Below are 25,092 nucleotides of genomic sequence, written 5' to 3' on the forward strand. Positions count from 1 at the left end.
CCTAGTCAGCTGCAGCATGATGTCATCCAATATAATTCCTACAATCAAGGGGGAGACCTAATGACATATGAGTGTGCTAAAAGCTGTGGTTTGCTAAAAAAAAAAAAAAAAAAAAAAAAGTTTCATAAATGAGTTTTCTTTTGTGGTGATATATTCTGTCTGCAGCTGTAATGTCTGTCTGCAGTTTTTGTATTGTCCAATAAAAGCTATTATATTCTTCCATCCATCCATTTTTCTACCGCTTGTCCATTTTGGGGTTATTTTATTGAATTGAATAACTTAAATCTTAAGAACATGCATGTGTAGACAAAAGCCCAAACAATATAAAAGCATAATAATACCTCATATTGGTATTTCACAGGGTCATACAGGTGTTCACTTTTCTAATGAGCGTCATTGAGCCATTCATACTGTCCACTCAGCCCTGCTGTGACTTAATAACTTCACATCTGGCACAGCTCGTGCAGCTGTGTAAGTTTTTTTTCTTTTTTACAGTAGAACTATATGATGGCATCCATATCTCAGTGCCAGTAAAGCCACATTCGCGCCAATGTAAGAACAATTTCCCCCATTGAAAATGTTATAAATAAATACAAATGTATCCTAGGGTGTCATTATCATACCTTATGAAACAATTTCGTCAAGAATACGATCAACATTTTTGACCGATCCAATTTTTAGTCCAGATCCGATACGCTGACAATAGAATATTGAACTGAAAATGTTTTACAGCAAGTCAGTAAAATAAACACAATAACACATCTTTATAAAGCTTATCTTATTACATGAAGAATTTGCTAGTATTATTTTAAACCAGTCTACGTATTTAAAGTGGGGTGTTGAATGCTGCATACATTTTTTTGACAAAATAAAAAGGCTCGTCCCGCGACCCCAAGAGGGACAAGCGGTAGAAAATGGATGGATGGATGGAAAATGGCTAGTGCACAATAACTAAACAAAAATTGGCTCCCATTTAAAGGAGTCATCTTAGGATTTTCTCTACATTTAAAATACTTCCTTGCGATGTTTGGTCAAAATTTTGCATATATTGCATGTTATGTTTTACAGATCATCTTTAAGCCGCTTTCTGACCATCTCCTCAGGATGTGCCATTGTGGACGGTCTTATTTATGGGCCTCTTTATCGACTGTGTCTTCTCCCCGCCGACTGCGTCTTATCCCCGTCAGCCATGTTGTAGTTTTTAGTGCTTCCATAAAGAGTTTGCTGACAGATATGAGTTCAAACTATACTCTAATTTGTATTAGAAATGTGCATGTACTAGGATAGAAAAAAAGGAACTTATTGACGATAATGTTGGAAAACAATGGGGCACTGGCGCTAAGATCTTCGGGTGCATTTCTACCATGTATGGAGGTATCCGAAGACGTCACAACTGGGAAAAATGTCACAAATTGGGTAAATTATATTGGCTCGTTTGAAGGAAGTATGACGGAAGGCAAGATTGTTTGATGAATACCTCTGCTGTGCCTTCATGGTTTATTTCAAATTCTCGGGACTTATGCAGATCCCAAATAGACAAAAATAGGTTTTGCCTTCAAAGCCTTCCTGTATCCAAAGACTTACTCTCTGAATTTGTAAACAATAACATTCAATAATATTCAGGCTCCAGTACTCTGGAATGCCCTACCGGTAACAGTTAGAGATGCTACCTCAGTAGAAGCATTTAAAGGCCTACTGAAATGGGATTTTCTTATTTAAACGGGGATAGCAGGTCCATTCTATGTGTCATACTTGATCATTTCGCGATATTGCCATATTTTTGCTGAAAGGATTTAGTAGAGAACATCGACGATAAAGTTCGCAACTTTTGGTCGCTGATAAAAAAGCCTTGCCTGTACCGGAAGTAGCAGACGAGTAGCGTGACGTCACAGGTTGTGGAGCTCCTCAAATCTGCACATTGTTTACAATCATGGCCACCAGCAGCGAGAGCGATTCGGACCGAGAAAGCGACGATTTCCCCATTAATTTGAGCGAGGATGAAAGATTCGTGGATGAGGAAAGTGAGAGTGAAGGACTAGAGGGCAGTGGGAGCGATTCAGATAGGGAAGATGCTGTGAGAGGCGGGTGGGACCTGATATTCAGCTGGGAATGACTAAAACAGTAAATAAACACAAGACATATATATACTCTATTAGCCACAACACAACCAGGCTTATATTTAATATGCCACAAATTAATCCCGCATAACAAACAACTCCCCCCTCCCGTCCATATAACCCGCCAATACAACTCAAACACCTGCACAACACACTCAATCCCACAGCCCAAAGTACCGTTCACCTCCCCAAAGTTCATACAGCACATATATTTCCCCAAAGTCCCCAAAGTTACGTACGTGACATGCACATAGCGGCACGCACGTCCGGGCAAGCGATCAAATGTTTGGAAGCCGCAGCTGCATGCGTACTCACAGTACCGTGTCTGCGTATCCAACTCAAAGTCCTCCTGGTAAGAGTCTCTGTTGTCCCAGTTCTCCACAGGCCAATGGTAAAGCTTGACTGTCATCTTCCGGGAATGTAAACAATGAAACACCGGCTGTGTTATCCGGCACAACAGTCAAGGGGTGCATTCTACAGCGGGGGTGCGTTATCCGGCACAACACCTGCCGCAATACACCGCTTCCCACCTACAGCTTTCTTCTTTGCTGTCTCCATTGTTCATTGAACAAATTGCAAAAGATTCACCAACACAGATGTCCAGAATACTGTGGAATTTTGCGATGAAAACAGACGACTTAATAGCTGGCCACCATGCTGTCCCAAAATGTCCTCTACAATCCGTGACGTCACGCGCAGGCGTCATCAAACCGAGACGTTTTCAGCAGGATATTTCGCGCAAATTTTAAAATTGCACTTTAGTAAGCTAACCCGGCCGTATTGGCGTGTGTTGCAATGTTAAGATTTCATCATTGATATATAAACTATCAGACTGCGTGGTCCGTAGTAGTGGGTTTCAGTAGGCCTTTAAGTCCCATCTTAAAACTCATTTGTATACGCTAGCCTTTAAATATACCCCCCTTTTAGACCAGTTGTGTCATGTCTGTGTGATCAGGCTTTATTTTTGGACTTTTTGTGCAGTTTTGTTTTGTCACCATAGTTACCCATTACTTTCACCTGTCATGTCACGCACCTGTTTTGAGTCACGCACCTGTTGTTAATCATGTCCATAAGTATTTAAGTTAATTCATTTTCTGTTGTTCGGCCTGACGACCTCGCACCCCATATATGCTTCTGCACACCCTTATGATCCTTGCTGCTCTTTTTTCATGCCGGTTCCATGCCAAGTAAGTTTTTGTTTATCAAGCCACAGTTAATGTTTTGTTTAATTGTTCATAGTTTCCGCCACTGTGCGTGCTTTTCATTTGTACTTTTTTGCTATAGTCTTTTGGTTTCATAGCTTATTCTCCGCCATTGTGCGCGCTTTTTGTTTGATCTTTTTTTTAATAAATAAATCATGTACCTTGGTTCCCGTCTCGCCCGTGCAAACTTTCCGCTGCATCCCGGAAAAGCAAACTCCCAAGATCAAGTCCTGACAAGTTGATCTGCCGTCTCTATTCTGCTCTGCCCCCCTCTCCTGCGTGGAGAGGTTATTAGGTGACCACAGATGCTGCGCTAGCTGTTCAAAGTCGAGACCCGGGGTGGATCACTCATCTGTGCGTCAGTTGGGGGACGTCTCTGCGCTACTGACTTGCTATCTCCACTCAAGATGATTCGCTGCTGATCCCACTATGGACTGGACTCTCACATTATTAACTAGATCCACTCAACGTCCATTGCACCGGTCGCCCAGGGTGGGGGGTTCCCCACGTCTGCTGTCCCCTCCAAGGTTTCTCATTGTATCCCATTGGGTTGAGATTTTTCTTGCCCTGATGTGGGATCTGAGCCGAGGATGTCGTTGTGGCTTGTGCAGCCCTTTGAGACACTTGTGATTAAGAGCTATATAGATGGATAGTACTTTATTGATTCCTTCAGAAGAGTTCCCTCAGGAAAATTTAAAAAAAAAAGTATATATACAGTATATAAATAAACTTTGATTGATTGGTAACAAAAAATTACCCAAAATTTTCTTAAAATAAGAACAAGAAAAAGTAAACTATTGATCTAATTACTTTAGTATGGTTTATATACTGATACTACACTACCGGTAGGTGTCGATCGTAACTCTCCTTGTTAATGCTGGTCTTATTGGAAGACGTTAGACAAAAATCCACAAAACGCTAAAATAAAATTAAGGTAGTTTGATTTGGTGTAAAGTGCGCTGTCTAGAACACTACACATCAGTTTTGTGTAATGTGGCGGCATTTTTGGTCTTGGAACTCGGTTCAAATTCACACTTCCAATTTCTAGGTATCAATGGGTCTGTATTTCAACTACTGTTTTTCAGTTGTAGCATAAACTCGATGGTTGATTTGTCCGACTGAAAGCCAGAGAAATGTTATTTTATCCAACAACCAGTAATTTCTTCTCGCTGAGAGGATATGAAGCTGTATGAACGGGAGCGTGACCGTGTCACTCTCGCCTCAAAAAGGGCCTCAGAACGGTCAGGCCTGGTCTGTTTCCCTGGCAATAGCTTTATTAAAGGCTGGATCTCTGTGTTATTTTCTCTGTGTGTGTATGTGTGTGTATGCGTGTGTACGCGCGCGCGTCTGTGTGTTTGTGCGTGTGGTTTACTAGCTGGCTGCGGTGGTTCTCTGGGAACAGCCCTCTCCAGCTGCTGCTTTACAAGACTGTAACATCAAACACGCACACACACATACACACAAGGGTTTGACTTTGCCGTCACCTCTTTCACTCACACACACACCCTATAGCTTAGCTACCCTGTCTTGGTTGTCTTATTGTGAAATGTCTCTGTTTTTCCGTTAAATACACGACACAGGCTGAGTCATTTTTCCGCTGTTATCAACAGGTGGAGCTTTACAGATGACCACTACCTCTGACCTCACTGTACGAAGCACAACTCCCATCTGGCCAATAATCTGCATTAGTGTAAAGAATGAAATGTCTCAATTTGAGCTTGCTTTTCCAGTGTAGGAGAAGTATTCCCCTCTGAACCTTATGTAGCTCTCAATAAATTCAGAATCATAGTACACAGGTGTCAAACTTCAGAGTCATACAGTACACAGGTGTCAAGCTTAAGGCCACACCGTTTTTTGTGGCCTACAAAAGCCTGGAAATATTGTGCGTCAATAAAGCATGTCATTTTTCTTACTAAATGTATTTGTTTCAATATTTACAGAATACGAGCATGTACTGCAGGCATTTGCATGTCTTATAACTGTATTATTATCTGGTCATGCAACAAACATTACATGAACATATGTATATATATATATATATATATATATATATATATATATATATATATATATATATATATATATATATATATATATATATATATATAGTACAGGCCAAAAGTTTGGACACACCTCATTATTTTCATGACTATTAGTTATCCATTAATTTCTCTGTAAAAAAAATTAAAGGCATAGGCATTTCTGTAATAATACAATCAGGGGGTGTACATAAATATTCATATATACTTACTGTTACTCCTCTACCTCTGAGGGCAGCCATAACTGTCATGTGACCCCAGAGTTTCCTCCAGATGGCCAAGATACCAGTGGTGGTGATTAGGTAGTAATCACGCTAAGATTTGAGCTAAAAAAAATGTATGCATACATTTAAAAAAACATCTGTGTTACTATTAATTATTATCAATATATATTTTTATATTTCATCGTGTTGCTGTATTTTCATTTGTTGCTGCTTATTGTTCAATGTGCTTTGTTGAGAATTTTTCAAGTGTCTAGAGACTTTTTGTGATTATTTTCTTCATCAAAGGAGACAAGCAACAAATCTAGCATCTTTTTCTGGTGTTAATATAGACTGTACTCATGTTTAGATTAGCAATCATGATGTCACACTTGCTTTGCGCCGCTGCTCTAATTGGACTTTCTCTCCTTAAGAGCCGCCACTGTCCTCTTAATATTTCCACATTTTGTATGTTGATATTCGCGGGTGTATCTGGGCTATATTAAAGTTACTTCTGTCATGTCTTGGTGATCATGTTTAGTTTGGCTATGTTCTGTTTGGTTTTTGCACTCTGTCAGTTTCTGTTTTTTCACGCCCTGTTTTGTTTCCATGACTACCAATCAGTTCACCTGTCCTCACGACTCACGCACCTGATTCATTTGAACTCACGCACCTGTTTTCAATCACCACATGACTATTTAAGCCTGTCATTTTGTGTTGGTTGGCTGGCGACATCACATTCATGCTCTGCACTCTTGACACGCTGCTTACTCTGTCCATGTCATAGTTCATGCTGCTCTTTTCTTGCCACGTAAGTTTTTTTGTTTATTCAAGCCACTGTTTTGTACCTCCGCTGTGAGTGCCTTTTGTTTGTTCCTTTTTTTCCATAGTTCTGCCTTTGTGCTAGTTTTGTTTTATTAGCCAAGTTTGTTCCCCGCCTTGTGCGCGCCTTTTGTTTATACTTTTTATAATCTATTATTAAATCATGTATTTAACTTCACGCCATGTCCGGTCCAATTCTTATGCATCTCGGGAAAACAAACCATGCCAAAGTCCAAGTTTCGACAGATGTCGCCAGCCCGACCAACAGAAAATGACAGGCTTAAATAGTCATGTGGTGATTGAAAACAGGTGCGTGAGTTCAAATGAATCAGGTGCGTGAGTCGTGAGGACAGGTGAACTGATTGGTAGTCATGGAAACAAAACAGGGAGTCAAAAAACAGAAACTGACAACAGTGCAAAAACCAAACAGAACATAGCCAAACTAAACATGATCACCAAGACATGACAACTTCCACATTGCAGACAGTCGCAATTTACTTTTTTACTTCATTAAAAAATCCGGTTTCGGCAGCGCTGTTTTTGTTGATCAAAGTTTTTTTTTTTAAATCCATCCATTTTCTACTGCTTGTCCCCTTTGGGGTGACGGGGGGTGCTGGAGCTTATCTCAGCTGCATTCGGGCGGAAGGCGGGAATAAATATTCATGCCAGAATTTTATTTTTTCTTTCAGTGCATTACTCGTCAATAGTGCGCAAGTAATAGGTTATATACTGTAAATCCATTCATACTGTAATAATTTGTTGGGGTTAATGTCCGTGTGGTTTTGATTTGATGGTCATTTTTCCCATGATTGCAAACACACCATATGTGCCTGGAAGCGGATTGGCAGAGAATGAGGAAGTGTTTTTGTGTGTTCGGTGAAGCACAGAGACGAAAGTGTTTGCACGGGGAGGCAAAACTTGTTGGAATTGGGCCGGTTGGTATAATATGGTTGGCAATAAAAGTTATTAAAAAAAAGTGTCAGTGTGACTTCTTCAGGAGGCTACAATAAATTATATTACTTTATTTTGTTTTCCCGTAAAAAAAAAAAAAAAAATTCAAGGTGTGGCAGCTATTATTTTGTCGTGATGGTGTGCCACATTTAGTTACATTTAGGGGAAACTATGGGCTCTCGATTAAAAAAAATTTGATATACCACCCCTGATATACTACATTTGGGCCCTCGATTGAAAACAAGTTTGATATACTACCCCTGATATACTGCATTAGTTTTTTTTTAAATAATTATGACTGTCCGTTGGGGATGTGTCGATCGATCGACCACCAATTAGTATCGGACGCTTTTCTTCAAAAAGTACATATGTGATCGCCATTACCGATTTCTATACACTTGTTACACACCGAGAGCAAGCAGGAGCGGGCATGCTTAAAGCTTAGATAGCTGCTAAGCTCGCTAGAAACAATATAAATACAAATATAAATAAAAATAAGTGCTTAGAAAAAGTTTAAGAAGTGTAGATGGAAGCGCATTACAGCAGAAAGTAAGCAGTTATTAATAGGAAATCAGCAAGTAGATTAATAAGAGTTTAGAGAAAGGATAACATAATAACAACTGTTTGTGTGTCAGCATTGTCACACCAGAAGTAGAATAATTCCCTGGACACAATGCTTTGGTTTAGTGATTGTGGCTTTGTTTTGCTTAAAAAAATGTATGTAATACATGAATAAAGTATGAGTGAAAATATTGTGTTGATGTTGTTAAACTGTCAATAACACTTAGAGCAGTGGTTCTTAACCTTGTTGGAGGTACCGAACCCCACCAGTTTCATATGCGCATTCACCGAACCCTCCTTTAGTGAAAAAAAAATATATATATATTTTTTCAAATTCAAGGCAAAGTTATATGTTTTTTTACTGGTGCACAAAATGAACCGTGCATGAACATCACCTTGTTCAAAGAACAAAACCAACACAAATTACACACCTGCAAATCAGTGTGACTTCTGCTGTTGCCTTTGAGAGACCAGTTCAGATATGCGTGGCTTCACCTTGGCAAGTGCCACTCTCATGTCATTTTAAATTATAAATGATAAAATAAAATAATTTCTTTATTTTCACAGCAAAGTCTGTTCCTTTTCTTCGTTTCCACCCAGACATACAATATTAGTACACAGGTCATGAAAAACAATATTTTTGGTTATTGTCATTGTAAGTGGGCCAAAACACTTATATTAGAATATAATCTCATGGAAATGACAGCTGTCATTTGATTATAATAATAAAACATTAAATTTGTTATTTAGTCAGGTTTGGGACAGATGTGCTCACATGTGCTCCATTGAATGCTTTTTGCGTTTACTCACGCATATGGAAAATTAGAGGGAACATTGTTTGAGGGTAACCATAATACGCCGATAGGGAGAAGTTTTTATTCACACAATGAGTCGGGTGTGTCTTGACCTCCGCAGCGGAGCCTCCGCCGAACCCCTGAAGCCGACTCAGCGAACCCTTAGGGTTCGATCGAACCCTGGTTAAGAACCACTGACTTAGAATAAATACATTGAAATATGTACAGTTAAGGGCATCACGGTGGTACAGGGGTTAGTGCATGTGCCTCACAATACGAAGGTCCTGAGTAGTCCTGGGTTCAATCCCGGGCTCCGGATCTTTCTGTGTGGAGTTTGCATGTTCTCCCTGTGACTGCGTGGGTTCCCTCCGGGTATTCTGGCTTCCTCCCACCTCCAAAGACATGCACCTGGGGATAGGTTGATTGGCAACACTAAAATTGGCCCTAGTGTGTGAATGTTGTCTGTCTATCTGTGTTGGCCCTGCGATGGATGGATGTATCTGTATTTGTATCAGCCGGTCCCACTCATGGATGATTGGTAGCATAGTACCCTGATCGCAACATCCCTACTGTCCATGCATGCATATAGCTTTTCCTTTTCATTGCTACGATGCATGGTTATGTTTGGCCTCTATTTTTATTAGAAATTTACCAAATCTGTTTAATGCCCTATACAGGACTCGATGTAAAACCCATTGAATATTTAATACAGCATTTTTTTTTTTAAACATACTGTGGCCAGTTGAACGAAAAAGCAGGTAATCCCCACTTACATTCAAAGAAAAGCTTCAAATAGTGGTTGCCATCTTTGGCTTTTGGAAAAACCACTCAGTGATGTGAGCTGCTTGGCATGTGAAGCAGGCAGCCATTACGCCATGGCCCTGAAGCCAACACTTTGAAAAGACACAACATAATAGGTTTTATTTATACCAGGTCTGATCATATTAATAAAAGTCATTTTTTTAATAACACCAGTTTGTCTGAGACAATTGGAAGCACTGCCGCATGTCCACTTCCCATTTCCGTTTAAGTGAAGGTCTGGAAAGTACTGGAACGCCTGTCTGAGCACAAACTGTTAAGGGGAAACACATGACCCGAGACAGAAAAACACACCGCTAGTAGGTGGAGGTGGTGGCACATTGAGGTTGAAGAACAAAGAAAAGTGAGTGAGAAAGTGTTTGTAGGACTTTAATAGGAAGTTAAGTATATATTTCAAGAGGAGTGAGGTGGTGAGTGACTCAGGTGGTCCGATCGCTCCTGCCACCTCATTAGTTGTGATGACATCACAGGCGATTACTCTTTGAGTTGGCTACTACCTGGTAGGTCGGCAGGTAGCTGCTACTGGCCATTGTTTTTAACTGGAGTCGGGAGAATACGATATATTATACATAGTCTACATTTGTTTTGTTTTTTATTGGAATGTTTCCTTTTTTTTTGGTCTGTCTTTCCATACATTTGGCCTTGTCACACTTTAGTTTTCTTGTTTCAGAAATAGTTACTTTGTAAAATTGCAACAAAAAAAAAGCCCATCCCATCCATCCATTTTCTACCGCTTATTCCCTTTGGGGTCGCGGGGGGCGCTGGAGCCTATCTCAGCTACAATCGGGCGGAAGGCGGGGTACACCCTGGACAAGTCGCCACCTCATCGCAGGGCCAACACAGATAGACAGACAACATTCACACTCACATTCACACACTAGGGCCAATTTTTTAGTGTTGCCAATCAACTTATCCCCAGGTGCATTGACCATTTAATTTGATTTCTGTGAAATGGTGTTGATGGGGGTCAGTTGTGCCAAAAAAGAAGGGTATTCAAATGCTGTTGTAAATGTGATTAAAATGCAGATACAAAGGATGATCGATTTACAAACTTACCTGGTTCTTGAACAGGGTTCGTAAATACAAAAGGTCATATATTGAATCAATTTTCTCCATAAGAAACAATGTAAACATGAATAATGAGTTTCGGCCCCGTCAAAAGTCCGTATTTCAGTCAAATTTGGTACATTTTAAACGTAATACAAAGTGTTATACAGGTCTGTATATAATACACATGCATTTAGTAGTGATGACTAAGATTTCTATTTAATAACAAAGTCAAACAACAACAACTAGCTGAACTGTCCTCTTCATATGCAGCCATCACACACACACACACACACACACACACACACACACACACACACACACACACACACACACACACACACACACATATTCTTGTATTTATTACCTTCTTGAGACCTCTGAAAAATGCCTACCTCTTAGGACCACCCTAATTTTGATAGTTTTCACCACCAGGGGTGCAAATGAAATCTTTATTTTATTTTTTTTGTAATGTGCTTAAGGCCGATGACAAACCAGCACTTTGGGCAACCCAGCTGTAGAAGCTAGCTGTTAATGGCCACTATAGTCTTAGTACCGTAGTGTATTTGTTCATCCTACGGTCACATATGGGACGCGGGTTGTCTTACGTCAGCACCGGAAGTCGTAAAATCAGCTCTTCACCAGGCGGGTTTTTTCAGGGATGGATAGAGAACTTCTTTAGCGATCGTCTTTTTTATGATATTTTGCGGCCTTTGCACCTGTCAATGTTTACTTTTGTATGCACATTAAATCAACAAAAAATCCTGACGTTGGAGCAATGTTCACGGACTCTAGTATTTGGCTCTCTATTTGATGCAATGGTTTTCCGTATTGGGACCATGATTTCGGTCCTAACTTTTTCATTGGTCCTCATATGGAGGGTACTTTTCCTGGTTGATGTCTCAAGAAGGGTAGAAATACAAGAACACACACACACACACACACACACACACACACACACACACACACACACACACACACACACACACACACACACACACACACACACACTGTCCCAGTTTAAAATCATACAACTTCTTAACTTTACCTGCAAGATTGGAATAAAAAATTAAATCTCCTTTACCTTGTCGATTAATCTTCTTGGTGTTCAGCCGAAGAAAGTGGGAGGTGCAGGGGAAGGCAGTGTCGACGAAGCTGTAGATATTTCCTGAATGTTTCAAGCCACAAATTGCTTGTACATTACCGGTACTTTCTTTGGAATCCTATTGAGCTAGCAAAACTAGAACAATGCTATAATAAAGGCTAAAAAACACAAACACAAAGTAGAGACACAAAGTATAGCAAAACCACAGTAGCTAATGTCAGCAGTGCTCCATTTGTAGTGTAATATTGCTCATTGTCATTTCTTATTATTTTTTATTTTCGCTAACTGCTTATTTGCTATCACTTTTACCATCATATTTGTACATGTCATATTTGTTGATGTTGCTCTATTGTTGTTGTTATTGTTGTGTTTGTTGTTGTTGTTTTTGTCTCTCCGTCTTATCCCCTTTTTGTCCCCACAATTTCCCCCTCTGCTTCCTTTTTTTCTCTTTCTATGCTCTCCTGGCTGCACCAAATAATAATATAAATACATTTAATAAAGTCAAATACAAATAAGGCAACAAGAGAAGTATCCCACACTTCTCTTTTGTAAAGTAAATCTGAACAGCCGATATGGGCATCTACATCAACTATATGATTTGCCTGAGAAGCTGGACAGGACAAAAAACCAAAAAAACCAACAAAAAAAAAGATTGATATTTCTGCCCACAATTGATTTGCTGGAGTAGATTCTACGTTCACGCACGGATACAAGGCTTATTTGGTCTGTGGTTCATAGATTGAAAAAGTTTGCATATTAACACATTCGTAAACCGAGGTTCCACTGTATTCAAATTATTCGTCCTACGTGACTGATAGTTAACATGACGATCCCAAAGATAAGGAAAAAAGTGTCTAAGCCTTTTATCTTTAAGAAGCGTCAGTGGTTTTTCACAGAGAATACACTTGTCCTTCCATCTTGTCTAATTGGTCATTTCTTTCTTTGTTTTCTCTTGTCCTTGTTTCGTTTTCGTTTTCTTCTCTTCTCTTTTCTTTTGTTAAACTGTATGAAGAGACACAAAATATATGTCAAATAAACACTACTTAGGCTATGTCTACACTAAACCGGATAACCCCTTAAACCAGGGGTGTCAAACTCAAATACAGAGTGGGCCAAAATTTTAAACTGAACAAAGCCGCGGGCCAAGGTTGAACAAATTAACCTTTTAATAGGGACCCAAACAAGTTTTGCATCAAATATTGAACAAGCAAGGCTTATATAACTTTATAGTGACATGCAAAATCGAGTTTCAAATAATAATAATAATAATAATTAAAAAATATCATTGGCATATCAAATACAATTTAAATAAAAATTGAATGCCTCTTTTCTATTTGCAGCCTTCTGAGGTAAAAATCAACATTAACTTTTTACACTGGATCCTAGTTCATTAATGTCGGGGCTCAGGCTTTGAGTTGAAGCATCCTTCATTATGTTCGTCAATCATTATATCTCGTATTCCACAGTCTTGGGAGCGTGCCTTACAGGCACTGCTTTTAACGTCCTCTACGAGCTGACGTCACGTCTGCTTTTCATCCATTCTAACATCGTTCAGACCCAGTCACAATATATGTACGGCTTCTGTACACACACACACACACACACACGTGAATGTAACGCATATTTCATCAACAGCTATACAGTTTACACTGAGAGTGGCCGTATAAGCAACTTTAACATTGTTACAAATATACGCCACACTGTGAATCCACACCAAACAAGAATGACAAACACATTTTGGGAGAACATCCGCACCTTAACACAACATAAACACAACAGAACAAATACCCAGAACCCTTTGCAGCACTAACTCTTGCGGGACACTACAATATACACCCCCCCACTCACGTTACTCACGTTACCACTAAGTACTTGAGTAGTTTTTTCACAACATAATTTTTACTTTTACTCAAGTAAATATTTGGGTGACTACTCCTTACTTTTACTTGAGTAATAAATCTCTAAAGTAACAGTACTCTTACTTGAGTACAATTTCTGGCTACTCTACCCACCTCTGAACACATCTCAGAAGGCAAGAGAACTTTCCAATGTCCGGGTCAGCTACTTACCGAAAAACTTTGTCCATTAATCGAAGGAGAGACAAGGAGAATGCGAGCTCCCGTGGATGTGATAAAAAAAGGTAGCGTGTGCTTTGTATTACCTAGTCATCGAGGGAAGACTAAGGAAAACGGCGAATGCTTTTGGACTGGCAAAGCAAACCGTATCAGTTATTGTCCGCCATGTATGTCGTGGACACAACGTCTAGGTCCAGAGTATATAAAGTCACCAAAAACGAATGGACAATGAAGGTGAAGGCAAAAGAGTGAGGAGTGTCCTGACCAGATATCTAGATCTCGAGATTGATTGTTGTAAAATGTTCTTTGTCACATTGTGTACTTTTACGTGTTTATTAAAGATTTGATTAATTTATGAAGTCTCAGGTGTGATTCACTACAATAGGGCCCCACAGCACACTGGTTTTAAGTTAATTGAAATACCACAACACTGGATATTGTTCAGACAAGTTTAATTTAAGAACTTGCACATAAAGCAACACTGGAGGTGACTATGACGTGCGCATTTTCCGCGCATGTGTACTAGGTCGCGTTGCGCCGGCGGACGGAGGGGGCGAGAGAGGGTCTTAAACGATCATTGTGTGTGTGTGGACAAGGATAAGGTTAGGTGGGATTTACCCTGGATAACCTTAGCCGGCTTAGTGTAAATGGGGCCTCAGACCATCTGTTTTTTTCCAGATGGTGGGAAGACCTGTTCAATTTATTATAAGACAAATCCATGATGTGAGTGTGTGCTCGAGCAAGTGTACTTTGGATTATTTTGAGTACTGGTTCCCCCATCAAGCAAGATTCCGGCTATCTTTATCAACTGGCAGGTGATGTTGATTACATAATAAGTCCATGATTGTGCATGAGCGTACTTTGACCCAACATAGTTTTGCCAAACATGCTGGGGCCAGGAAAGAAAAACTATCGTGAAAAAATTAAAGCGTTTTATTGTGTTCATTTTGTGTGTTACATTTATCAAAAAATATTAATTGTGAGGGACCCTCTGACACAATACAAATAATAAAGATACATAGAAATAATACAGTAGAGACAATAAGTGCAAAACTACAATTATGCGATGAAAGCAGAGTTAATGTAAGTTCTATACAGAAATTAATGTAAGTTCTATACAGAAATTTAGTCTTGATAATCACAAGAATACCTCTGTCGACAGTATGATTATGTTCTTATTGGTGTATTGATTAATCCAATCCAATCCACTTTATTTATATAACACATTTAAATAATGACATACACAAAGTTATAACAGAGATTTAGTGCCTTCTGTATAGATTTCGTTACCACACAGTGTTGCTGCGAAGGAACGTCCTCTAACATCGCCAAACCCCGCACACTTACTTGTTTTCCACTAATCACATGTCGCTGTCACAACGAATTATGCATAAAGTGCCTTTACTGACCTCCGGAATGTAGAAAAAAACGGCAAAAGCCAGCATGACATTACTGACCTCCAGTATAACTCACTGCTAACATACATGTAAAACCCCGTCTTTTAGAAATAGTAATGCAGCAGTGTGTCCCACAATTTATTTGTGGCGATGGCAGCTTGGCCAGAGGTATGGCGGGGCAATGTCAATATCACGTCATCATATAATGTATTTAATTTACATATAAAAGTCTAGTCTAGTCTAAGTCTAGTCTAAATTTGCATAATAGGCTATGACAAATAATTTTTTTTCAAAAAGGCTAAATTAATGTTTTACATATTAACATTTAACATTTAAAGACAAATCTGTATTATTGTTATTAGTATCAACATATCTTATTTTGTTAAAGAACTTATAATTTCAGAGTAACACAGGTAGCGCTTTGTACACTCCTGGTTTATTTACATGCATTTATAGAGAGATTTGAGATTTAGTTAATTTAAAAGAGACAATACAAATTAATAAAAATTTGACATGAAAGTATATGAGATTACAGCCAATGGCTATTTTTCATCTCCAGTCCCTGTGGAAAGTTGATAGTTTAAATGAAGACAAATACATTCAAACTAAATACACAGATTCACAACATCAAAATGTAAAATTCCAAGATTTAGGTGCATATTCTCTGGCCCTACCTCAGCAGGTCAGCATCTGAAAATCCTCACTCTGAAGGGCTAGATTAAATACCTCCTACATCTCGTTATGTCCACTACATTTATACGCAAAGAGTCATTGGACTGGCCCTAAATAATAGCGGGCCCAAGATCGAACCTTGAGGCACACCAGTGTTATTGTCAGTTGAAGTGGATATTACATTTTGTACACAAACACCTTGCTCTTTAACACCAAATATGATTCCAGACAGTTCAAATAAATACCCCAAAAGATTAAAATTGGACAGTTTTGTTAAAAAAGTTGTGTCAGTTATGGTGTCAAATGCCTTTGTTAAATCAATAAATACTGCCCCAACAACACCGCCAGCATTAATGTCAGATTTTACATTTTCGAAGAAGTACAAAACCCAAAACCAGTGAAGTTGGCACTTTGTGTAAATCGTAAATAAAAACAAAACACAATGATTTGCAAATCCTTTTCAACCTATATTCAACTGAATACACTGCAAAGACAAAATGCTTGAAAGCAGTGTTCCATCCATCCATTTTCTACCGCTTATTCCCTTTTGGGGTCGCGGGGGGCGCTGGAGCCTATCTCAGCTACAATCGGGCGGAAGGCGGGGTACACCCTGGACAAGTCGCCACCTCATCACATTCCAAATGAGCTAATATTTGCAAAAAAAAAAAAAAAAAAAAAAAAAAAAAAAATGAAAGCAGTGTTATTTTTTGCAAATATTAGCTCATTTGGAATGTGATGCCTGCAACATGTTTCAAAAAAGCTGCCACAAGTGGAAAAAAAGACTGAGAAAGTTGAGGAATGCTCATCAAACACTTATTTCGAACATCCTATAGGTGAACAGGCTAATTGGGAACAGGTGGGTGCCATGATTGGGTATAAAATAAGTCATTCACAAACAAGGATGGGGGAGGGTCACCACTTTGTGAACAAATGTGTGAGCAAACTGTCGAACAGTTTAAGAACAACATTTCTCAATGAGCTATTGCAAGGAATTTAGGAATTTCACCATCTACGGTCCGTAATATCATCAAAAGGTTCAGATAACCGTGACGTTCGATCTCTCAGGCGGTATTGCATCAAAAACCGACATCAGTGTGTAAAGGATATCACCACATGGGTTCAGGAACACTTCAGGAAACTACTCCCAGTAACTACAGTTTGTCGCTACATTTGTAAGTGCAAGTTAAAATTCTACTATGCAAAGCGAAAGCCATTTATCAACAACACCCAGAAACGGCGCCGGCTTTGTTGGGCCCAAGCTCATCGAAGATGGACTGATGCAAAGTGTAAAAGTGTTCCGTGGTCTGACGAGTCCACATTTCAAATTATTTTTGGAAACTGTGGACCTTGTGTCTTCCGGAACAAAGAGGAAAATAACCATCCAGATTTTTATTGGCGCAAAGTTCAAAAGCCAGCATCTGTGATAGTATGGGGGTGTATTAGTGCCCAAGACATGGGTAACTTACACATCTGTGAAGGCGCCATTAATGCTGAAAGGTACATACAGGTTTTGGAGCAACATATGTTGCCATCCAAGCAACGTCTTTTTCATTCTGCACGTGTTACAACAGCGTGGCTTTGTACTAAAAGAGTGGGGGTACCAGACTGGCCTGCCTGTAGTCCAGACCTGTCTCCCATTGAAAATGTGTGGCGCAATATGAAGCCTAAAATACTACAACAGAGACTCTGACTGTTGAACAACTTAAGCTGTACATCAAGCAAGAATGGGAAAGAATTCCACCTGAAACGCTTCAAAAATTGGTCTCCTCAGTTCCCAAACGTTTACTGAGTGTTGTTAAAAGGAAAGGCCATGTAACACAGTGGTAAAAATTGCCCCTGTGCCAACTTTTTTGCAATGTGTTGTTGCCATTAAATTCCAAGTTAATGATTAATTGCAAAAAAAAATGTTGTTTCTCAGTTCTAAGTTTGAACATTAAATATCATGTCTTTGCAGTCTATTCAACTGAATATAAGTTGAAAAGGAATTACAAATCATTGTATTTTGTTTTTATTTACGAATTAAACAACGTGCCAACTTTACTGGTTTTGGGTTTTGTAACATTAAGCTGTCTCAGTAGAATGGTATTTTCGAAAACCAAATTGCTTTGGCCTTAGAGTATGTGGGCTAATGTTTAGGTGGTCAATAAGTTGGTTTGCAACACATTCGTCTGATACTTTTAAGTTACAAGCAATATTTTTATTGGCCTGTAGTTGCTAATTTTGGTAGAGTGCCCATGTTTAAAGATTGGCGTAACAACTCCAATCTTCCTTGGACTTGGGAAAAATACCTTTGTGCAATGACGTATTGATAACACTGGATTCATGAGTGACTGTTTATGTTTTTTGAGAAAGATGGTGTCTATGCTCAATGCATCGTAGGCTTTCGAGTTTCGAAGGCCACATATTATCCCATCAACTGTAGACTCAGATACTTATTTGAAATGAAAAACTTGGTCAAGTAAATCAAAAGACTTTACATTTATTTACATCTTTAAGTCTGCCCTCCCTGAATGTTGGAAATTGATTTGGCAGATAAGTAAAGTCTTTTAAAATAAAGATGAAAAACTTGAGGTTATTTGATAGTCTCCACAGTGAAGTTAATGTAAAAAAAACCCTGCCCTCCTGGAAACCTCCTAATGACCTTATCATTGCAGCTGCCTCTGGCCTACTCACCATCCTCACCCTCCTTGACCTGAGTGTGACCTTTGACCCTATTTCACATTACATCCTCTTCAGGAGACTATTACTAAAATCGCCCCTCACTGGACTGGTTTCACTTTTATCTCATAGGTCACGCCCAATTCATGTAACTTAAATCTTTCAAGTCCGCAGTCTCTGCAGGTGTTTTCTGTTGTGATCTGATATTTTTTTTCTAAATCCCTAAAAATGGTTCCAAAAGCTTTTGTTGATTTTCAGTTCAAAAGCTAGTATTCACATGCAGTTAATCCTTCATGTGCTCGGATTGGTTATCAGTTTATATAAACTCACTAAACAGTAATTGTGAGCTAAGATCCAAATGAAATAAATCTAGTGAAAACCAAGCCTTACATTCTTTGCTTTTTTCTGTAAAGTAATTGTTTGTACAACCCTTAAAAATGATAATGACTTATGAGTGCTGTTATATAAAGCACTGGAGGAACATGTCAAGTTGTGTTGTTTTAACTGTGATATTTGTATATAATGTAACAAATTATTTCCAAATTGCTTAACAATACATGTGTGCACAAGTCCATCCATCCATCCATCTTCTTCCGCTTATCCGAGGTCGGGTCGCGGGGGCAGCAGCCTAAGCAGGGAAGCCCAGACTTCCCTCTCCCCAGCCATTTCGTCCAGCCCCTCCCGGGGGATCCCGAGGCGTTCCCAGGCCAGCCGGGAGACATAGTCTTCCCAACGTGTCCTGGGTCTTCCCCGTGGCCTCTTACCGGTCGGACGTGCCCTAAACACCTCCCTAGGGAGGCGCTCGGGTGGCATCCTGACCAGATGCCCGAACCACCTCATCTGGCTTCTCTCGATGTGGAGGAGCAGCGGCTTTACTTTGAGCTCCCCCCGGATGACAGAGCTTCTCACCCTATCTCTAAGGGAGAGCCCCGCCACCCGGCGGAGGAAACTCATTTCAGCCGCTTGTACCCGTGATCTTGTCCTTTCGGTCATAACCGAAAGCTCGTGACCATAGGTGAGGATGGGAACGTAGATCGACTGGTAAATTGAGAGCTTTGCCTTCCGGCTCAGCTCCTTCTTCATCACAACGGATCGATACAGCGTCCGCATTACTGAAGACGCCGCACCGATCCGCCTGTCGATCTCACGATCCACTCTTCCCTCACTCGTGAACAAGACTCCGAGGTACTTGAACTCCTCCACTTGGGGAAATATCTCCTCCCCAACCCGGAGATGGCACTCCACCCTTTTCCGGGCGAGAACCATGGACTCGGACTTGGAGGTGCTGATTCTCATCCCAGTCGCTTCACACTCAGCTGCGAACCGATCCAGTGAGAGCTGAAGATCCTGGCCAGATGAAGCCATCAGGACCACATCATCTGCAAAAAGCAGAGACCTAATCCTGCAGCCACCAAACCGGATCCCCTCAACGCCTTGACTGCGCCTAGAAATTCTGTCCATAAAAGTTATGAACAGAATCGGTGACAAAGGGCAGCCTTGGCGGAGTCCAACCCTCACCGGAAACGTGTCCGACTTACTGCCGGCAATGCGAACCAAGCTCTGACACTGATCATACAGGGAGCGGACCGCCACAATCAGACAGTCCGAAACCCCATACTCTCTGAGCACTCCCCACAGGACTTCCCGAGGGACACGGTCGAATGCCTTCTCCAAGTGTGCACAAGTGATGAGGTGATATGGGGACTGAGCTCGTACATTTTTTGTTCTGATCATTTAGTGATGCTGTCTTTCTCGCGTCACTTCCTCTCCAAACTCAGTTTTTAAACGATCAATGAGTCCATACAAAGCTAAGTGCCGGAGATTCAAGAAATACACGGCTGACTTACCGTGTAAAAATTTGTCCGAGGAGGGGGACATGAAACGTTGGTTTAGTGTGGCTGAAACGGGGCTTAGGCTAAATACTTATTCATTTAAGGGGTTAAACGACTAAGTTTAGACATGGCCTGAGACACAAATATAACGCCGTAGTAAATCAAGCCCAAAATCGTTTTTAGCTATTGAGGTTCCGCATGTGCTTCGTCTCATTCTTGTCCTCAGTGGAGCAGATCAGTAGCCAGTCAACGTTTCCGCAAAGGTGTGAATGTGTGTCATCGTTTGTGTGACGGCAAACACTTCCAGGCAAGACGGCATGTTCAACCACATTTAAACAAGCGACACCAACAGAACCTAAATAGATTACAAACAGACTTCCTTCCCTCCCGTTTCTTTTGCTGTCCTGATTGTGGATTGAAGCAAACTAAACAAGACCTCATTTAGATATAAAATGACAGCCTTCAAGCCAACCAGGCAAGAGTCATTTTACGGCATTTTGTGTTATTACGTTACATCATGGTGACAATAACAATCAAATAATAGCTTTTTATGACGCGTTTGAACCCAATGCACCGCAAGCGTGTTTGTGAGAAATCCTATCACTCCGTCATAAAAACGGGATACGAACGGAAAAAGCTAAAAACGCGAGCACGGTTTCAACTGATGTCTTCCAGTTGTGCGACCTCTCTTTCCTTCGGCCTTTTTTTTTTGTGTGTGTGTCTCTGACTCTCTCGCTTTTATATGGCCAGCTGTAGAGTCAGCCTCTCTTGGGGAAAGCAGTAGAGTGTGGCTGGAGCTGGGGCTAAAAAAAATGGTGCTTGTGTGGGGGGTGGGGGCGGTGGTGTGTGTGCAGGTTAATGGAGGGTGGGGGGGGGGCACTTCCGACCATTTTTCCTCATGCAAAACCCATCCAATCTGCAGCTTTGGCAGCCAACTCTCTCCCCTTTTCTTTACCCTCTTCCTTCATTTCCTTCCTTTCCATCCCACTTTTCTTCCTGTCTTCCCAACATATCTCCCCACTTGGCCCTGTTTTCCCTCTTCCTTCTCATATTCTTTTTCCTGCGCTCTCTCTGTGTGCCCGCCATGGAAAGTAGACAGATGCTTTTGGACTTTCGGGGTAATGACCCTCTCCAGACGTCTGCTCAGTGGCACCATAACAAGTCCAGAATCTTCTTTCTTCCTCCCCCTCTCTCTCCCTCCCTCCTCCCGCTGTCACTTTGAGGCTAAAAACGATCATCCAAGGACTACGATATATTGCCGGCTTCCTTGGAGACTCTTTCACCCTCCAGACGCCTGCTCCGTGGTACTGTGTCGGGTCCAGACCTGCTTCCGAGTTCCGACAGGTCCCACGCCAGAACCGATCAGCAGGCTTGGGACTGCGGGGGTGATAGTGGTGTGTGTGTGTGTGTGTGTGTGTGTGTGTGTGTGTGTGTGTGTGTGTGTGTGTGTGTGCGAGTGAAGTTGGTGGGTGTTTTTCATCAGACTAATGAATAATACGCCTGAGCTGTGAGAAGAGTATCAAGCGCGAGGAGGAGAAAGAGAAGGCTAATGACTATCAGATGGTCTTCCACTACTGTGCTGCTGCCGTATCTACCTCATGTGCCTTAAAAGGGGGAACACACTACTAGATATATAAACTATGGTTATTATTGTAAGGATATAATCATATGGACAGAAAGGGTTTGGTTGGAAAAAAAAATGTTTATAATATGCAGCGCTCAAATAAAATAGATAAAATGAGCCCAGGATATCAGTGGCGATGTTTTCTTTGCTTTTTAGTATTTTTTTTTTTTTTGGTAAAATGTTGTCTTTGTGTGAAAGTCAAACATTTACAGAAATTCTATTGTCTATGTGGGCAGTCTTAGACCAAGGATTTTCATAGTGGAATTTGCAAATTGTTGACAATCAGTTGAATCTATGGCTTTTTTTTTTTTTTTTTAAAGAGAGAAATAAAGAGATTGTGATGATATGTAGTAAAAAAATATACACAGTAGAGATTGGATAGTTTTGTGGGGTCCTAGGGCAGGGGTGTCAAACTCATTTTCATTGAGGGCCACATCGCGGTAATGGCTGCTTTCAGAGGGCCGCTTTTTAAAAATGAATTTACATTATGCATGCGGGTAATAACCTGTGATTAATCATGATTAATCGAAATGCATATGCATTTGATTATTAGATTTCTTTACGTATAACTTGCTTTAACATCATAAATAAAGGTGACAGGCAGATATTTGACTATTGTTAGAGACTTTTATTAGTAGTTTGCACAGTACAGTACATATTCCGTACAATTGACCACTAAATGGTAACACCCGTTACCCATTCCACGTTAATCAATTCATACTATTTTATCTCACAAAAATAGTTTTGCAATACAGTATATAATGATATAATTGGCATGATCAGATAATATTAAAGTTTAAAATATGCAAAATTTAAGAAACAAATGCATTTAGTAAAACTTATTTTTTTTTTTAAGTATCTTATTGAAACCCATTTTTTACAGGCTTTTGCGAGCCACATAAAATAATGTGGCAGGCCAGAACTGGCCCCCGGGCCTTGAGTTTGACACGTGTCCTAGGGTCTAACGCAGTGTCGGGAGGACATTAAACTTGACTAAATAGAGGACGTAAAAATTGTGACAAAGTGTCCGTGAAACCTGTGAAAGGATCATTATCTTTGCCAGAGGAGAGCTACCCCTCCGAGGCGATGCGCCGCGTGCACAATTTCCGGCGAGCCCCACCGGTACAGACGGCAGATTTGGGCTGGCACATGCAAGCTCGGCATCTGACAGCCCTGTGTCCTCCATGTAGATCTCTGTATGTCCTCCTAACATTGATAGGAAAATATTTTTGTGTGTAGACAAATAGTTATTATAAAGTAAGAGATGTGGAATAGCAAAATATTCTTGTGTTCAGACAAATAGTTTTTAGAAGGTAAGAGCCGTGGAAGGCCAAAATAGTTGTTTTTAGACACATCCAACCGGGAAGCAGCGACCGCTATGAGAAAGGCTGAAGTGATAGCCGAAACTGTAAGCAGGTAAGATTCATCTCTTACTCCCAAAAATGATTTGTTTGCACACAAGAATATTTCAATGCAGCGTCCAAATGCGGCTAACTTCCCTCCACAGTGCAAAGTCACTCCTAAGACAGCAATCCTCGTCTCCATGGCGACAAATAAACAATGTTTCTTACAAGTATCACTGGAGGACGAGGAATATCTGAACATGCTTCACGACACACTGTAAGATACAATAAGCTATGCCACTAACGCTAAAGCAGAGCTCTTGAATGTCGTCAAAGGTGGGCGGAACAATACGAATATCGATAGTAGTTAGACCAAGTTTAATAGCCCTATATGGTTGATGCTAGAGTCGGGGATCTTTGGGCACCTCAGGAATCGATTCCAATTACAATTTAGTAGCTACAAATTGATTAAAAATAGATTGTTGATACATCTATAGTTTATGTTGTTGATGCAGTTTTACATTTCTTTTTGTTTCACTAAATAAGTGTTTATCACTTGCAACTTAAAAAAAACAGTGCATTTGTAATAAGAAATTAATTCTCACATTTACTAAATTAATGGAAATGTGTGCAAAACTGGAAAATAAGTGTTCTATAATAAAGGAGCTTGTGGGTTACTTGGTGAGATGGCCGGATGCAATCAGCCAAATTTTAGAACTGTCTGCATTACTTTATTTACAATAAATAAATCAACTATTGCTGTTTAGTAATTTTTTTTTAAATCGTCCATGTCTGAAGTGCGATGCATCTAAAAATCGATTATTTCCCCCACCTCTGATACTACAATGATTAGATCAGGGGTGTCAAACTCAAATACAGAGTGGGCCAAAATTTAAAACTGAACAAAGCCGCGGGCCAAGGTTGAACAAATTAACCTTTTAATAGGGACCCAAACAAGTTTTGCATTGAATATTAAAATCGAGTTTCAAATAATAATAATAATAATTAAAAAATATCAATGGCATATCAAATACAATTTAAATAAAAATTGAATGCTTCTTTTCTATTTGCAGCCTTCAGAGGTAAATATCAACATTAACTTTTTCCACAGGCTAATAAATTTGAAAATAAAATAAACCAACCATTCAGGACTTTAAACTGCTCAGTTTGCAACACACTGATCTAATCTGATGTGCCCAAGCCAGATACCTGGCATCTTTTCTTGGATGCTAGTTCATTAATGTTGGGGCTCAGGCTTTGAGCTGAGGCAACTTTCATTCCGGGATGCTACAAAATACACCCCCCTCCCCCACACACACACACCTTGTAGCGTCCCGGAAGAGTTAGTGCTGCAAAGGGTTCTAGGTATTTATTCTGTTGTGTTTATGTTGTGTTACGGTGCGGATGTTCTCCCAAAATGTGTTTGTCATTCTTGTTTGGTGTGGGTTCACAGTTTGGCGTATATTTCTAACAGTGTTAAAGTTGTTTATACGGCCACCTTCAGTGTAACGTGTATCGCTGTTGATCAAGTATGCATGCATTCACTTGTGTGTGCGTGCAGAAGCCGCACATTTTATGTGACTGGGCCAGCACTCGTTGGACTGGATGAAAAGCGGACGTGACGATTTTCGGGAGGGCCACTGAAATCTGGGAGTCTTACGGGAGGGTTGGCAAGTATGAGAATTAGCGGTGAATGCGGTGTTACCGCAGCACCGCCGCTGTATATAATCGGCGGGCCAGCTCTAGTGTTAATTTGATATCGCCTCAAGAGCCAAGTGAAATTACACGGCGGGCCAATTTTGGCCCACGGGCCAGAGTTTGACACATTGGATTA

The sequence above is a fragment of the Nerophis lumbriciformis genome, linkage group LG04 (assembly GCF_033978685.3).
Source record: "Nerophis lumbriciformis linkage group LG04, RoL_Nlum_v2.1, whole genome shotgun sequence".
Taxonomy (NCBI): Eukaryota; Metazoa; Chordata; class Actinopteri; order Syngnathiformes; family Syngnathidae; genus Nerophis; species Nerophis lumbriciformis.